This window comes from Triturus cristatus, chromosome 6, assembly GCF_964204655.1.
Source record: "Triturus cristatus chromosome 6, aTriCri1.1, whole genome shotgun sequence".
Classification (NCBI taxonomy): Eukaryota; Metazoa; Chordata; class Amphibia; order Caudata; family Salamandridae; genus Triturus; species Triturus cristatus.
This window is the reverse complement of record NC_140589.1, coordinates 1,747,761,251-1,747,774,705: the sequence shown is the minus strand read 5'-3', so window position 1 is coordinate 1,747,774,705 and position 13,455 is coordinate 1,747,761,251. Positions and strand designations below refer to the sequence as shown.

Genomic DNA, 13,455 nt, shown 5'->3' with positions numbered 1-13,455 from the left:
AAATCCATGTCTTGTTGGGAAAGGTTTTTCTAAATTTAAAGCACCTTTACAAATGTTGGAACTCTGGAAAAATGCTGAAAAACTTTCAGATGGAAATTGGTGGAATAGTTCTCGTCTAGCACTTGATCCGAGTGCTGGTATGAACACTAATGAATAAAATGATTCTAACTCTTTCGATCACCAATTCATACAAGTGGATAATGGAATTTCACACGAAGCTTGAGGTGAAGCATCCGCACCAAGTTTGCACCAAGCAAGTTTCAAGACTTTATTTGTGATTAATCTCTTCTTTCTCTTTTAGAGGGGAGGAGAGTATACTGTTCTTCTTGTTTTCATTGTGAACACTTTACTTCTACTTACATGCTTATCATTGTATTTCATTGCATTACTCCTAGGTTTTCTAATTTCTTATTCTATGTTTGTTTTGTTCTTCATTTGGAAAAAGGGAGAAGTGTGGTGATGCGTGCCAAGAACACTGCTTTGTCATGGAACCCTCCTACTGCCTCTATACCGATCTCCAATTTACGGAGATCTCCCTACACCCCCTTCCCTAGTCCCATCCTTGCGTGACTGACCAGATTAACCTGCCTTTTCTTTCAGCTTATGTACTATTTCTAATGTTTGAATATATTTAAAGATTTTTAGATGTTTCATCGAAACTTAATATTTTGTTTTTTGTGTAAACAATTATTCTTCAATTTCATCCTTGTTCTACTTCCTCATGCCATAATTAGCTTACCTAATCTCTTTGTTTAACTCCTGTTTTTCACCTCTTGCCACCGATGCAGGCCGCACACTCCAACGCGGCTCTGCATCGCTACCTTTTATTTTTTCGGATTTCATCCGCAAGTAGTTATTATTTTACAAACTTATTGAGAGAAAAAAAGGGGGGTTTTAGCAGAAAATCCTCATTTAACTGACCTTTTCAACATTCTAAAACAAAATTAATTATAATAAGAGAGGATTTATTCTCTTGACATTCCTTCATCTATAAACCTTGTCACTATTATTAAGGGAAATCCTCCCTAATTATCTTTCATTAAAGGGCTTTACCACTTTTTACAAGTTAACATTTTCTATATACCATGTCTGACTCTGACTCAGACAAGGCTTCTGCCCTTACTCCTAATATAAACAATGAAGCCCTGCAAAAAATCCTTCATAAGGAATTGAGGTCCTTTATGTTTGAGACCTTAAGTCAGATCATGTCCTCTAACGGTCACTCCCTGATGAGGACGAAATCTCAGAAATTCCAAACCCCTACTCTGACAAGATCACTGAATTAAGGGGTAAAAGACTTAAGAAAAGTAAAAACATTGATAAGAGCAATATAGGAGGTCCAAGCACCTCATCAATTCAGGGAGGTCTTAGCACCTCAACTTCTAATGGAGGTCCTCGCACCTCAAACTCCCAAGGTGTCCCTAGCAGCACGACTTATCTGGGTGTCCTTAGCGACACAAAACATCTAGGTGTCCCTAGCGGCACAAAATAGCATAATGCTCTTTACAATATGGGAGATAACGAATCTAATGATGTAGAATCCTCAGACACACCTGCTGAGTAAGTCCTTGATCTTGATGAAGATGATCAAGAATTTTACAATCCATAAGAGGAACTCTCATCATCCTCTAAGGACAGTATCCTTGACCCCTTAGGGGAAGAAATGTTTTCCCCATTAAATCTGAAACACCCAAGAAGTTCCGAGTGGTTCAGCAAAATTCATTAAAAAACGGATAAGAAACGTCTTAGAAAGGGACACTCGTAACATCGTTAGAGCTGAATGCTCTAGACTTTCTACTGAGGATAAAAGCTGCTATACCCCCAATTTGGACCCTGAACTCATTAAATTCCTATTCAAACTTGGACGTGATCCAAGAAAAGGGATGGAAAAATCCCTGAAAGGGTGCCAAGACCGTCTTCTCGACGTACTGGGACCATTAGCCAGAATCCTAGATTCCGCAGAAGACAACCACATCAATGGCACCCCTCTCAACGCCAATCTCATCAGGGGATGGAGCCAGAGAGCATTAAGTCTACTGGTGTCAAATCTTGACTTGTGCAGGAGCAGAGATGCTTGTTCCCAATGCCCCGTCCAGGAGAACCTCTGGTGCCAATGTTGCTAGCCCCCAGGGGAATCTCCCAGTGGGGAAAGGGGGAGTGGATAAAATAATAAAGAAGACAAAGAGACTGCCTGAGGTTTTCTGCTTCCAACCTTCTGTTTCTTCTCTGCACTTGTGGTCTTTCTTGATAGTTGGTTCTAGAAACTAAACACATGCATACTTAGTTCTATATTTATCTTTAATCTTAAATACTCTCTCAACTTCCTTCTCTCTGTGTACCTACCAGTATAACCTTGGCCTTTGCCTCTCCTCATGTGTGTCTTCAGTATCTTTCTGTCATTTTAAGATAGGGTCGTTCTGTAGCAAGATAATATCTATAAGTGATTCTGCAAATGGACTGTATTCTTTTCTAATCAATTATTAACTTGACTGAACTTATACATACCTAATTTCTTATTACTATATCATTCTAGTTTTTTCCTAATAAGAGTGTAGAGACAAGGCAACCGGATAATCTTCTCACGTAGCCTCCTCTCGACAACTGGGAGATGATATTTATGTGGTGTGTATCAAGTTCTTCCTCAGAGAAAATAATATATTTACAGTTTTTCGGTCTCCTCAGAACTATCAGGAACACGAGCTAGGTAATTACATTCACTCAATCAATAACTCGTGGTACTTAGCTGAGGTGTTGAAAGTTCCTTACTAACTCGACGAGTTAGCTTCTAGTTCTGAACAGTCTTCGGTCGGGAACGCTGCTTCCTTTAGGAAGTCGAAATTCTGTAACTTCTGTGACAGCTCGGATTCTGACTGGAACACTGCTCCCACGGCGAGGTAGTGGTCTTGAATTGGTTTTCAAAGATTATTGAATAGTGTCTCTGCTGGAGGCTTGCGCAAGCAATCCAACGAAGCTTCTATGACGAAAGTAGTATTTGAATATCTCAGACTCGGCAATATCTCTGGAGTTGTTTTACTATGGCAAGAATTGATAACAGACTAGCATCAACGAAACCTAACTAACTAACTAACTGACTGGGATTCAAGAATGCGTGCGCTTCTGTCAAAAATCTCGGTGAAGTGCACCAACGTTCTATTGTGAGCGCCACTAGAGAGCTCCGTCACGAAGAAAGACTAGACCATAAACTTCAACACTTCGTCGGCCATCTTGGAGTTATACAATCTCCAAGCTTCCTTCCAAGTAATGGCCTTTACCTTCTGTGAGCTAGAAATCGTGTGTTCTTGATGTGTTAAACAGACTGAATGATTCTGATCCTCTGGAGTTCTGACAGTACCCTCTCGCAAGGTAGGTCCTTCCGGTTGGGGTTTCCTTGGGAATTTTCGGTGAAAGGACCTTACCAAACGTGGAGCATGAACATCAGAATTTAGTTCCCAGGATCTCTCCTCAGGACCATAACCCTTCCAATCAACCAAATAGTAGATCTTTCCTTTACGTCTAGCAGAATCCAGTATTCTTTTAACCTCAAATTCCTCTCCAGAATCTAATTGTACAGTTTTTGGAGGTAGTGTCACTCTGAGGTTTGGTGAGGTCTTCTTTAACAGGGAGACATGAAACACTGGGTGGATCTTCATCTTCTTTGGTAATTTCAATCGATAAGTTACTGGGTTAACTAGTTTCTTGATCTGATAAGGCCCTATAAATTTGGGTTGAAATTTGCGGGTTCCTTTTAACCTAAGGTTTTTTGTGTTTAACCATACCTGATCTCCAACTTTTAGGTTTGGACCCTCTCTTCTCTTTTTATCTGCATATTTTTTATAACTTTCTTTGGCCCTGATTAAATTTCCTTTTGCTACCTGATGAACGTGTGTTAGATCCTTAATCATGTCTTGGACTGCAGGAACTGAAACTTCTCTAAAATGTGTCGAGGAATTAGGGTGTCTTCCATAATTTAAATAAAAGGGAGTAAAACCTGTAGAGACATTTTTTGCGTTATTGTATGCAAATTCTGCTGCCCAAATATACTCTGGCCAGTCCCCTTCTTGATCAAGTAAGTATAGCCTCAAATACTGTTCCAATTCTTGGTTCACCCTCTCTGTTTGCCCATCTGTTTCTGGGTGAAAACTCGTGGAGTATCTAGCTTCGACCCCTAAACCTTCCATGAATGTCTTCCAAAAATGGGATAGGAATTGGGAACCCCTGTCTGAGACCACTACTCTTGGGATACCATGAGCTCGCACGACATGAGTGCTGAAGAGTTGGGCTAACTCCTTGGCTGTTGGGATTTTCTTTAGGGCAACAAAATGAGCCATCTTGGTGAAGGCATCAACAAACACCAATATGGTGTTGTAACCTTGGTCTGAAGGCAAATCCACTATTAGATCCATAGTTATTGTATGCCATGGATATGGGGGAGTGGGCATGGGTTGGAGCAGCCCCTTAGGGGATTGTCTCTCAGATTTTCCCCGAGCACAGACCTCACATGAACCCACATAGGAATCAATGTCCCGAGACATTTGTGGCCACCAAAAGTTTCTCTTAACCAACTCATTTGTTTTCTGTATTCCCTTGTGTCCAGCCAATCTATGGTCATGGTTTTCTTCAAGAGCTATTTGTCGTGTGTCCAGGTTTGGTAGAAATAATTTTCCTGCGTGGAATGGTAAACCATGTCGTATTTCTCTTTCAGCTTCTTGTTCTGTCCATTCTCTCATTTCTTCAGATGTCATAGCCTTCATTATCTTTTCCTCTACTGTCTCTTGATTCACTACAGCCACGATCTTATTATCTGGAATGATCTTTTGTTGTTCTTGATGTTTCTCCACCCCATCAGTGTCTAATCTGGACAAGGCGTCAGCTTTTCCATTCTTGTTTCCAGGCCTGTATGTGATTACGAAATCATAATCTGCGAAATACAGTGACCATCTAAGTTGGCGTGGAGTAAGAGTCTTTGCTGATTTCAAGAACTTCAAGTTTCGATGATCCGTGAACACCGTCACGACATGTCTTGCACCCATTAAGTAGTGCCTCCATTCCTTAAAAGCGTCCTTGATGGCTAGTAGCTCCTTTTCGGTAATTGTATAATTGATTTCTGCCGAAGTTAATTTTCTAGACCTATAAGCAACTGGATGGAGTTGCCCAGTCCTTTTATTCCTTTGGGATAGAATTCCTCCGATTGCCAAATCTGAAGCATCAGTCTCCAGATAGAAAGGCTCAGTGGGATCGGCATGCAATAAAACTGGTGCGGTGGTGAATTCAAGTTTCAATTGTTGAAAGGCCTTTTCAGCTTCTTCTGTCCAATTAAAAGGAACACCCTTCTTCAGAAGTCGAGTGAGTGGAATGAGTTTATGAGAGAATTCATTTACAAATCTTCGATAGAAATTGGCAAAGCCTATGAAGCTTTGTAACTCCTTAATATTCCTTGGAGACTTCCATTCTAAAACAGCCTTCACCTTCTTTGTATCCATGGTTATTCCGGATGGTGTGAGGACGAATCCAAGGAACTCCACTTCTTTTGTATTGAACTCACATTTTTCTAATTTGACATACAGATTGTTTTCTCTCAACCTTTGCAAAATCTTCCTTACTTGACCTGGGTGTTCTTTTTCTGTCTTTGAGTAGATTAAAATGTCGTCGATATATACAATAACGGATTGGTCTATGAATTCTCTCAGCACACTGTTGATGAAGTGCTGAAAGGCAGCTGGGGCATTGCACAATCCGTAAGGCATTACTTGATATTCGTACAGTCCCAAGTTCGTCCTGAAGGCCGTCTTCCACTCATCGCCCTCCTTAACCCTAATCAAATGGTAAGCACCACGAAGATCCAGCTTAGTGTATATCTGTGCTTCCTTCACCTGGTCTAAGAGTACTGATATGAGTGGTAAAGGATATCTGTTCTTGATGGTGACTTTATTGATTGCTCGATAATCAATACACGTTCTTAGGTCTCCTTCTTTCTTTGGGACAAAAAAAAGCGGCGAAGAGACAGGAGATTGGGAGGGGCGTATGAACCCATTTGCCAGATATTTCTCTATATACTTCTTCAGATGCTCATTCTCCTTTTCTGTCAAGGCATAGACTCTGCTACACGGTAAATTCGCACCTGGCTCCAATTCTATCCGACAATCGAATGGTCGATGAGGGGGCAGTTTCTCCGCTTCAACTTCATCAAATACATCTTGAAACTCTTTGTACTCCGGTGGTATCTCACTTGTGTGGATCACACAAACTGATACATCTAGTTCGCTCAAATGCGTAGCCGGCCCAGGTTCTCTAACTCTGTCTGTATTGTTAAAACAATTTTCTGTGCAAAAGTCAGAGTTCATTTTCACTGTTCTAGTTTCCCAATTTATACTCGGGTTGTGTTCTGTGAGCCATGGCAGACCCAGTATAATCTGGAATTGAGGAGCATCAATTAAATTAAATTGTATAACTTCTCGATGACCCTCCTGAAAGCTCATTTCCACTTGTTCCGTATGACTGGTGATGGGTCCGGAAGAAAGATTGGTCCCATCCACTGCCCTCACTGGTTCACTTTTCGCCTTTTGAATTGCTCTCAAACCAATCTTCTTGGCATATTTTATATCACAGAAGTTCCCAGTCGCTCCTGAGTCCAACATGACTGAAACTTCTGTCAGGGTAATGTCTCTGAACTTCAATGTCATAGAAATCACTAGGTGAGGATTCGATGACTGTAAGGTATTTGCCAAATAATGCTCTTCTGGAGTTGTTTTATTCTCTGCAACCACCAGCCCAACTCCCTTTACTGGTGGTGCTTGAAGTTTTCCTTCTCCTTGGAAAATATTTTTGGCCTTTTTGGGCACATTCTCACAAAATGTCCACTATTTCCGCAATACATACATAAATTATTCTGTCGTCTTTTCTCCTTCTCTTCCTTAGTTAAAGGCCCACGGACTGTTCCTATCTGCATTGGCTCCACCCCAGATTGACCTTCTGTATTTCTTGTTGATTCTATCTTAACTCTGTCAAATCTTGGTGTGTTGAATCTGAATTCTTTCTTCTTTTCACCTCTCCTCTCGCTTTGTCTAAAGTCGATTTCCAAAACTAAGTCTATCAAGGCCGATACATCAGTGGGTCGATTTGGAATTTGGGCTAAAACGTCTTTCAACTCGTCCTTTAGCCCTCTATAAAAGACAGCAGCTCTTTTACTCTCTGGCCAGTCTGTTTCTACTACCAACTTGTTGAATTGGGCCAGATATGCCACAAGTTCCTTATTACCTTGTTTTAGTTCTAATAATTCATTATCTGTGGCCTGCGATATCTTTCGACGATCAAAAATTCGAAGAAATTCTTTTTTAAAGTTCTCAAAATCATATAGCAGAGTATCATCTCTGGAGATCAATGGCATGGACCAATTGGCGGCATCACCACTGAGATAGGACAAAATGAAGGCCACGCGGGTCTGTGCATCCGGAAAAATCGTAGGACGACACATAAAATGCAAAGAGCATTGTGTCAAAAACACTTGGGCCTTTTGTGGATCCCCACTAAATCTTTCTGGAGGTGCTAATGGTATCACCGGGGACAGGGAGTGCACCACATGAGTTGCTAATCGGGAAGTGGAACCTAAGCTTTCTCTTTCTGTGTCTGGAAATCTAGACGTCTCAGTTAATCTAGCTGCCAACTCTACAGTTTCCCTTCTAGCGTCCATTATTTCTTGTCTCAATCCCTTATTCTCGTCTCTAACTGTTGTAAGCTCTTTTTGGATTAGACTTAAAACTTCTCCCAAGTTTTTTAACTCTAAACCTTCAGCCATTTCTGCTCAGGCGCAAGTTTCAACACTTGGGCACTTCACTCTGTCAAATCTTGACTTGTGCAGGAGCAGAGATGCTTGTTCCCAATGCCCCGTCCAGGAGAACCTCTGGTGCCAATGTTGCTAGCCCCCAGGGGAATCTCCCAGTGGGGGAAGGGGGAGTGGATAAAATAATAAAGAAGACAAAGAGACTGCCTGAGGTTTTCTGCTTCCAACCTTCTGTTTCTTCTCTGCACTTGTGGTCTTTCTTGATAGTTGGTTCTAGAAACTAAACACATGCATACTTAGTTCTATATTTATCTTTAATCTTAAATACTCTCTCAACTTCCTTCTCTCTGTGTACCTACCAGTATAACCTTGGCCTTTGCCTCTCCTCATGTGTGTCTTCAGTATCTTTCTGTCATTTTAAGATAGGGTCGTTCTGTAGCAAGATAATATCTATAAGTGATTCTGCAAATGGACTGTATTCTTTTCTAATCAATTATTAACTTGACTGAACTTATACATACCTAATTTCTTATTACTATATCATTCTAGTTTTTTCCTAATAAGAGTGTAGAGACAAGGCAACCGGATAATCTTCTCACGTAGCCTCCTCTCGACAACTGGGAGATGATATTTATGTGGTGTGTATCAAGTTCTTCCTCAGAGAAAATAATATATTTACAGTTTTTCGGTCTCCTCAGAACTATCAGGAACACGAGCTAGGTAATTACATTCACTCAATCAATAACTCGTGGTACTTAGCTGAGGTGTTGAAAGTTCCTTACTAACTCGACGAGTTAGCTTCTAGTTCTGAACAGTCTTCGGTCGGGAACGCTGCTTCCTTTAGGAAGTCGAAATTCTGTAACTTCTGTGACAGCTCGGATTCTGACTGGAACACTGCTCCCACGGCGAGGTAGTGGTCTTGAATTGGTTTTCAAAGATTATTGAATAGTGTCTCTGCTGGAGGCTTGCGCAAGCAATCCAACGAAGCTTCTATGACGAAAGTAGTATTTGAATATCTCAGACTCGGCAATATCTCTGGAGTTGTTTTACTATGGCAAGAATTGATAACAGACTAGCATCAACGAAACCTAACTAACTAACTAACTGACTGGGATTCAAGAATGCGTGCGCTTCTGTCAAAAATCTCGGTGAAGTGCACCAACGTTCTATTGTGAGCGCCACTAGAGAGCTCCGTCACGAAGAAAGACTAGACCATAAACTTCAACACTTCGTCGGCCATCTTGGAGTTATACAATCTCCAAGCTTCCTTCCAAGTAATGGCCTTTACCTTCTGTGAGCTAGAAATCGTGTGTTCTTGATGTGTTAAACAGACTGAATGATTCTGATCCTTTGGAGTTCTGACAACTGGGTAATGCCAACGCTAGCATTAATGCAGAAAGACAAAGAGTCGTTTTGACTAAAATAAATCCAAAACTAACTGACATGGCGGATAAAGAACCCTCGCAAAACCCAAAAGTTATACTCTTTGGAGAAGACCTCATTAAATCCTTGGGAAAATACGTCTCCACTTTTACCGCCCTGGACAAGGCACAGCAAAATATGCGCAGAGTTTTCAATCCTAACCTTTTTGGGTGGGCCAGAAGACGGGGCCTCTCTTCCGGCCGCTTCAATCCAAAGGCCATTTCCAAGATTCTGTTGTTTTGGAAGAGGTTATCAGCAGTACAACGTGCCTCCATTTTACCCCTAGAGAATTCGAGGCCAACGCATCAGAGGATTTAGATCCCGTGGAACCTTAATATCAAACAACCCTGCAAGTGAGAACACTCTCCCCTCTCCCTTCTCCTTCTTTCCCCCAAAAAGTGGGTGGCAATCTCAAATACTTCTTTAACAATTGCAGATCGATCACTCAAGATCCTTGGTTCTTAAACACTGTCAATGGGTTTATGATAGATTTGACTCACATAACTTTGCAAACTTCTTTCCTGAGAGACATGCCTGTCTCTCCAGAGCAACAAAAAATAATAGAGGAGGAGATCTCATCTATGCTTCAGAAAGGAGCCATAATAGAGGTCCCATTAGAAACTTTAAGATTTATAAGCACACTCTTTATTGTAAAAAAGAAAGACTAAGGTTGGAGACCTGCCATAAACTTAAGAGACCTAAACAAATATTTGGTTTACAGACTCTTCAAGTTGGAGGGCATCCATCTCTTGAGGGATTTACTTCTAGAGGGAGACTGGCTAGTCAACTGGACCTAAAGGATGCTTACTTCACCATTCCTATGGCCGAATCCCACCAACCCTTTCTTTAATTTGTCTGGAAAAATCACCTTTACCAATTTCAGGCTCTCCCGTTCGGACTCTCCTCTGCCCCTTGGTGCTACACCAAGGTCATGAGAGCTGTTGCCTCATCTCAAGAATAAGGGGCATTTGTTTAATCATTTACTTAGACGACATTCTTATAATGTCTCAAGATCCTTCATAACTAGCCAAAGACCTGAAGACTGTGATGGATCTCCTAGAAAGTTTCGGATTCATCATAAACAAAGAAAAATTAATTCTGTCCCCTTCCAGATCTCTGGAGTTCCTAGGTTTCACAGTAGACACATTGAAATGTCTCCTTTTACTGCCTTCCAAAAAGATTACCAAAATCAGAAAAGGAAATAAGACACGTCCTGAAACAGGAAGACTTATCTCCAAGAGAGCTAGCCAGACTTCTGGGTCTCCTGTCCTCCTCCATCCAAGCCATCTTTCCCGGTCCCGCGCATGCGCATTTCTCGCGAGAAATGCGCATGCGCGGGCGTCCGTGCATGTGCATTTGTGAAAAGAAGTTGCCGTCAACCAGGAAGAGGGAGCCCCGGGACGCCGCACTGCAGATAAGGCATTTTATCTTATTTTCTATCATAGTTTACCTTATATTAAAATGAGGGCGGGCTATGCCTACTTCGTAAACCGCGAAGCAGGCAGCGCTACGTACACTCTGTGGGCGAAGCGGAGTACTACGCCCGGGGTTAATTGTTTGTAGAGTGATGAAAAGCATTTGTTTAAGAAGACCTCCTAAACTTAAATATGAAAGTCTTTGGGAAGTCAAACTAATCCTTGATCTTTTCAATAACTGGCCTGTTAATACTCTCCCCAATAGAAAAAAACAAAAGCTTTCCATTAAGCTGGCTACTCTACTATGCCTAATCTCATGCAGAAGCGTCTCTGATGTCAAAGCCCTGGAGATTACGTATAGATCTCATAACATGTTCGGAGTTAAATTTGAGATTTATAGAAGAACAAAGACTATGTCTGAGTCAATCTTTTACCCATGTTTTGATTTATGTCCAAAACTTTGGGTTTTGGACTGTATGAGAGAGTATGATAGCAGAATGTTTGCTCTTCGCCCTCAGGATGTTAACCAATTACTTATATCCTTTGTTAAACACCACAAAGGCATAACCTCGACCTCTATTGCTAGATGGGATAAGACTGTTATGAGTTTAGCAGGTTTTGACTTAAAGAAATTTTTCAAGCTCACTCCCTTAGAGGGGTGCTATGGCCAGTAAATCTCTATGGTCTGGAGGTAAGTTGGACAACATTATCAAAGCTTCTGACTGGTCAAATGCTAGCACCTTTGCACATCATTATTGCAAGCCTATTGAGCATATGTCTGATGTTGTTTTACAAAGCTACCAACATGCATAATGTAGCCTCCGTTCTTGTAATGAAATTGCGATTCTCATATTACCATGACCAGAGAATCTGGATTTCATTAAAGACACGGAGGCTGACATTATCCCTCCCATCCCACCCCTTGGCGGTCTTACAATGATTTAAGGCTGTTTTTGTTACAGTTTATTACTGTACTTTTTATTAACAGCACTTGTTTCATCTCTTGTTCCTTTTAGCTTGATAAGCTTAACACTAATTTTTACTTCAAGAGATATTTACTTCTTTCTGTTTTCAGGTAACGCTCCTTAACTGTGTGTCGTCTGGCCTTTGGTTTTACCTTTGTTCTTCCTTCTCCTTCATCCTGCTCATCAGAAGATCGTTTTGATGTTTTAAGTTTCATGAACTTATTTTCCTCCACATTTAAAAGAGGCAGATTGTTGATGGCTCATGCCTTTCATGTGTTGCTATTGTTCTATTCTGGAACCTTTTAATATTGTGATGTTAGCGGCTTCTTGGACTGCATTAAAGGAATAATGCATAATGTCAGCCTCCGCGTCTTTAATGAAATACAGATTCTCTAGTCATGGTAATATGAGGATTGCAATTTTTTTGGTTAATATACCTTTCAGAAGGGAAACAAACTGGTGGGGGCGATTAGTAAAAGGATTTTAGGAGGGGGGTTCTAAACAAAAACCCCGCCCGATGGTCGACATAATGTTAACAGCTATGATTGGACATAGCGCTTGATGAGTAGTGGCATGGGATATTCATATATGAGTCAAACTTGACTGCACATTTGCATATATATTTTTTGCATTACGGAGGGGTTCTGGTACTGTGTTGAGCACACCTGGGTAGACAGCTATGTTGGGGCAACTCGCCCAATTGTGACGGGCTTGGGACATGAATGTGTGTGTTAATTTCTATCGCACACATAGACATATATATTTATTGTTTTGTAGAAAACTTCCTCATTAATGCGATGGATGGAAATGGAAATTTGGAGCAGATTATCAATACATCATTTTGAGGTATGTTTTCAGTATCAGTAATTTTAAGGGTATTGATTACTGGCGCTTGGGAGGTGGATTTGTGAATTGGATCAGACAGAACCATTGACATTTGAGGAGGGGAGTGATGGGAGACTATTAATATATTCGACTTTGGGAGATGGAATTAAAGGGTTCTGACTAACTGCAAATATAATGAATTTGTATTAAGACTTTTAAGACATATTTGAACGTGTTCTGATGAACTGTGATTAGAATTAATTGTATTAAGATGGGATGTGAAAGCATAATATGTTCTCACGAGGCAGTCATGGGCACCAGGTGCACAGTATAGAATTATTGTTATGTTGGTACAACGGAATTTTATACCCTTAGAACCAGGGAGGATTCAAAGATTGGATATAGGCAGGTAATAATTGTGGGGACACTGATGAATTCTTGTTTTTGAAAAAGAGGAACACCAGTAATTTGTTCATTGATGTATTGTGTTTTCTTTTAATTTACAGCCCTGATGATGTCCAAGTGTGGACGAAACGTGTTGGCTGATTGATTCGTTACTATATGTGTGGATCTAACAATTTGAAAGGTTTTTTAAATAAACCCCAGAGTTTAAAATTCGTCAAAGACTGCCTATAAGCCTTTTTTTTGCACAAAACCATTACTTGAATAATAGATTTGTGAACATTGGGAACTGAGGCGCTCCTTTCAGGATAGGTAATGAATTCTTGATGATTAGTGGCCCAGTGGTGGTGGGACCATTGAAAGTTGAGCCTGGATGAACTATCTAATCGACTAACCGATATTACACACTAGTGCCCACACCTCCTAGCCCTCACCGCCTATCGAGTTGGATGAACTATTTAAACTTAACTAGCTTCATAATTTTGTATCTACTACTGTAGACATTGGCACATCCTTCCTCTGATCCAGAACCCGGTAGGTTTAAGTTTCTCACCCTTTTCATTCTGACCAGATAATATCAAAGGTCACCAAGCTTAGAACATATAGGTGCCTGGCAACATTAAGCACACCTTGGGTTGATTGACACTTT

At 40.8% G+C, this 13,455-nt stretch overlaps 1 long non-coding RNA gene across 1 annotated transcript in view; it reads left to right on the top strand.

Moving 5' to 3' along the window:
* Nucleotides 1–13,022, top strand: part of LOC146821918 (uncharacterized) — a 47,308-nt gene extending 34,286 nt beyond the window's left edge. Inside the window, exons 2-3 of the long non-coding RNA XR_014962784.1 lie at nt 12,357–12,425; nt 12,911–13,022. This is a non-coding gene — a long non-coding RNA (uncharacterized LOC146821918). The remainder of the gene's footprint in view (nt 1–12,356; nt 12,426–12,910) is intronic.
* Nucleotides 13,023–13,455: the final 433 nt, after the last annotated feature.